General features: G+C 49.5%; 1 pseudogene; it reads left to right on the plus strand.

Annotated features, from left to right (window-relative positions):
* The first annotated feature begins 4,008 nt into the window (after positions 1-4,008).
* Positions 4,009-4,175, plus strand: LOC132396209 (U2 spliceosomal RNA; annotated as a pseudogene).
* Positions 4,176-5,073: the final 898 nt, after the last annotated feature.

The following is a 5,073-nucleotide window of genomic DNA, read 5'->3' on the forward strand; positions in this document are numbered from 1 at the left end:
CTCTGCAATCTCCACCAGGATCTCACCACCAGACACATCTTCCTCTCCATGTCCATCTCCGTTTATCACAGGGATCACTCTCACTGTGACTCTCTTGTCCACCAAAAATCCTGCAACCACACTATGTGTTACATATAACCATATAACAATTACAGCACGGAAACAGGCAATCTTGGCCCTTCTAGTCCATGCCAAACACTTACTCTCACCTAGTCCCACCTACCTGCATTCAGCCCATAACCCTCCATTCCTTTCCTGTCCATTTACCTATCCAATTTTACTTTAAGTGACAAAATCGAACCTGCCTCCACCACATCTGCTGGAAGCTCATTCCACACAGCTACCACTCTCTGAGTAAAGAAGTTCCCCCTCATGTTACCCCTAAACATTTGCCCCTTAACTCTCAACTCAAAATCTATTCCTACACCTCCTCCTTAATCACTCTCCCTCCCAGTGTAGCCTCCTCTATATCTGTCAGACACAACTCAGTTTGGGGGATCACTAATTGAAGCACCTTCACTCTTTCTGCTGCAATAACCAGTATATCTTAGTGGCCAGAGATTTTAATACCACTCCCCATTCCCATACTGACATGCTTCCCATGGCTTTGTTGAGGCTGCGAAGTTGAGGCTAGACACAGATTAGGGGATTAACACCTCATATTTCAAGTTGGTAGAACTAGAGAAGGAGTACACAGGTTGGAGAACCTTCTTTGATTCCCCGATTCTGTGGTGTGTTGGCACGTGGCCAAGTGGATAAGGCATCGGACTAGTAATCTGAAGGTCTCTGGTTCAAGCTGAGGCAGTGTGTTTGTGTCCTTGAGCGAGGCACTTAACAACACATTGCTCTGTGATGACACCAATGCCAAGCTGCTTGGGTCCTAGTGCCCTTCCCTTGGACATCGGTGGCGTGGAGAGGGGAAGACTAGCAGTTTAGGCAACTGCCAGTCTCCCATACAACCCTGCCCAAGCCTGCGCCCTGGAAACCTTCCAAGGTGCAAATCCATGGTCTCACGAGACTAACAGATGCCTATTTTATTCTCTAGTGGGAAGCCACTGAGGAGAACATCAAGAAGTTCTTCATTTGCAAGGGCATCCAGAAAGCAAGGCAGGGGCAGAGAAAACTGCGTAAACTCCAGACTGAGTTGCAGCAACTCCTCCTCCTGCAGTCGAAGGGGGTGGATGTCAGGGAGGAATTACAGGAGGTTAAGGGCCGGCAAGCCCAGCACTTCGCCGTCGAATCCTCCAAGATCATCTTCCGATTAAGGTTCCAAACCGTGGAGCAGGACAAGACGTGCTCTCGCTTCTTCCAAAAGGTGCACAGGGGACCTTTGTGATCCACAACCTTAAGGAAGATGACGGCTCAGTCGCATCCTTGCAGACAGACATACTGAGGATCTGCAGGTCCTTCTATGCCGGTCTTTACAGAGAAAAGGCCACGGACTCCACAGCCTCCCGCAGCTTCCTTTCGTCTATCACGCGGGTCTTAGACGACGGCATGCGGGAGAGTCTGGATCAGCCACTGACCCTGGATGAGCCGACAGACTCCGTCCATTCCTTTGGGTCCAATAGGGCTCCCGGAGGTGAAAGCGTACCGGTCAAGTTGTATTCGGCTCTGTGGAACCGGATGGGCCCCGACCTGCTGGAAGTGTACAACGCTACGCTCCTGGCTGGCAGCATGTCAGAGTCCATGAGGAAGGGCATCATCACCCTCATCTACAATCAGAAGGGTGAGAGGGAGGACATTAGGAACGAGGCCCATCTCACTGCTGAATGTGGACTACAAGATCCTGTCCAAGGCTATCACCAACAGGGTCAAGTCTGCTCTGGGACAGGTGATCCACCCAGACCAAATCTGTGCTGTACCTGGCAGGAAGATCTCGGACAGCCTCGCAGTGCTGAGGGACACCATCGCCTACGTGCAGGACAGGGGGTGGACGCCTGCCTGGTCAGCTTGGACCAGGAGAAGACATTGGATAGGATATCGCACATGTACATAGCGGATGTACTCTCCAAAATGGGATTCGGGGAGGGAATCCAGAATTGGATCAAACTGCTCTACACAGACATCTGTTGTGCAGTCCAGTTCAGTGGGTGGGAAACAGACAGCTTCCCCATCAGGTCTGGAATCAGGCAGGGCTGCCCTCTCTCCCTTGTCTTGTTTATGTGCTGCATAGAAAACCTTACCAAAGCCATCAGGAGAGGTGAGGGCGTAAGAGGGGTGACGACTACCAGGCAGTGGAGGGACGCAAGTCAGTACCTCCCTGTACATGGGCGAAGTCACCATTTTCTTCTCTGATCCTAGGTCAGTTCGCAGACTTATGGACATCTGTGAACAGTTCGAGCTGGCGTCAGGGGCCAGGGTCAACCGCACGAAGAGCGAAGCCATCCTCTTCGGCAACTGGCCTGATCAATCCAGTGTCCCCTTCGCTATCAGGTCTGATCACGTGAAGGTGTTGGGGATCTAGTTTGGAGGGGCCGAGGCATGCAACAGAAACTGGCAGGAGTGGACTGCCAAGGTGAAACAGAAACTGGGACTGTGGGGAGAGCAATACACACAAAATGCTGGTGGAACACAGCAGGCCAGGCAGCATCTATAAGGAGAAGTACTGTCGATGTTTCGCTCCTTCGTCAGGAGCGCTCCCTTTTGATAACAGGTAAGAACCTGGTCATCAGGTGTGAGGTGTCCTCAGGGCTGCTGTACTTGGCGCAAGCGTGGCCCGTCCCCCACTCCTGTAGCTCAGAAATCACCGGAGCCATCTTCAGATTAGTTTGGGGATCCAAGATGGAGTGGATCAGATGGGCCACCATGCACAAGTCCCTGAACAATGGGGGCAAAAACATCCCCAGTGTCGCCCTCACCCTGACGGCTAGCTTCGTGTGTGGCTGCATCAGGTTGCGTGTGGAATCCAGGTATGTGGGCACCAAGTACCACTATGTGCCCAGGTTCTACCTGTCACCCTGGCTACGAAGGATGGGTCTGGCCCCACTCCCGCGCAACGCCCCAGTCAGCTGGTTGTTGCCACCATACCTGTCCTCTGTAGAAAAGTTCTTCCAGTTCAATGCCTTGCCACAGGGCCTTCAGGCAGTGATTGGCATGTAATGTCCTGTAGGCACTACAGGAGAAGGATGTGATGTGAGCAGACCATCCAGTTCATCTGGCAAAATGCCTCATCGCCAGACCTCACCAACAGGCACCAAGACCTCGCCTGGCTGGTGGTGAGAGGGGCCCTCCCTGCCAGATCCCTCCTGTACACCCGGAACTTTGTCTCCACACCCCACTGCCCATGGGAGGACTGCAGTGAGGAGGAGACAGTGACCCACCTCTTTGCACACTTCGAGTTCGTGGAGAAGGTATGGAGGAGGATGGAAGGGAGGGTGTCGAGATTCATCCCCAGCTGCTGCTGGGGATCCAGAGGATTCCCTGATTTCCAGGCTGTTCCTGGGGACGAACACGGAGACAAACAGCCAATCATCAACTCAGTGAAAGACACTCTTTGGTCAGCCCAAAACTTGATGGTCTTCTAGCACATGGAGATGCCTGTGACTGGATGCTGCCGGCTGGCACATGCTTGCCTGCAGGAATACGTGCTGAGGGACACACTCAAACTTGGTGCAGCCACTGCAAAGGCCCCTTGGTAAAGGACCACAGATTAGGGTTTGTCACCAGTGGGAGTGGAAGGGGTCGGGTGGGGAGGAGTATACCCCTCATCAGCGGTATGGATAGATGAATCAACATAATGCCACAGGAGTAGCTGGAAATGTGGAAAGGTATAGACCATAAAGGAACTTCGGTAAAGGAATGAGAGTCAATGCTTGGTTTTATTGTAAATAGATTTTATTCTTGACTAAGGTTTGAGAGTCAAAGAATGATTTATTGTAAACATCTTTATTTTGAATAACGACTGAGAGTCAACGCATGATTTATTGTAAATAACTATTTATTGAATAAGGACTCCAAGTCAACAAATGTTTTTTTTTGCAAATAATTTTATTTTCTGAATAAAGTATATTTTTCAAAAAAAATCTGTTATCAGTTTAATATCTGGAATGTCCCTTATCTGGGGACCATATATTAAATTGATTTTTGGAACAGGGAGATGCAATAGGGGCTTGCTCCGTCCACTCCATGCATTGACCCAGTATTGAGGTGCCTCTGGGAAAGGTGCACCTCCCCTTGGGGAGATTAAATAACAAATAAAGAGTAGAATTCAATTATCTGTATGCATTAAGCTTCTTTGGCTTTTTTCCCTATTTTTTCATCGTACTTTTAGAGGTAATATTAATGGTAAGACTCTTGGCAGTGTAAAGAAGGTGTATGGTGTATTGGCCTTCATCAATCCTGGAATTGAATTTAGGAGCCGAGTGGTATAGTTGCAGCTAATATAGGACCCTGGTCAGTCCCCACTTGGAGTGCTCAGTTCTGGTTGCCTCACTACAAGAAAGATGTGGAAACCATAGAAAGGGTGCAGAGGAGATTTACAAGGATTTTGCCTGGATTTGGGAGTAAGCCTTATGAAAACAGGTTGAGTGAACTCGGCCTTTTCTGCTTGGAGCGACGGAGGATAAGAGGTGACCTGATAGAGGTGTATAAGATGATGAGAGGCATTGATCGTGTAGATAGTCAGAGACTTTTTCCCAGGGCTGAAATGGTTGCCACAGGTTTAAGGTGCTGAGGAATAGGTACCGAGGAGATGTCAGGGTAAGATTTTTACACTGAGAGTGGTTAGTACATGGAATGGGCTGCCGGCAACGGTGGTGGAGGCGGATATGATAAGGTCTGTTAAGAAACTTTTGGATAGGTATATGGAGCTTTGAAAAATAGAGGTGTATGGGTAAGCCTAGTAATTTCTAAGGTAGGGACATGTTCAGCACAACTTTGTGGCCAAAAGGGCCTATATTGTGCCGTAGGTTTTCTATGTTTATTATTATTCAGGGGAACGGCCACACAGGAACGCTGCACCGGCTGCCCATTTCCCTTACTTAAACTGACTGTTACACAGTTACCTTGCTCCTGCTGTGTAGGGATATTTAACTCCTGTGGCTTGTACCCTTTACTTACATATTCTTCCAC

Source organism: Hypanus sabinus, chromosome 6, assembly GCF_030144855.1.
Source record: "Hypanus sabinus isolate sHypSab1 chromosome 6, sHypSab1.hap1, whole genome shotgun sequence".
Classification (NCBI taxonomy): Eukaryota; Metazoa; Chordata; class Chondrichthyes; order Myliobatiformes; family Dasyatidae; genus Hypanus; species Hypanus sabinus.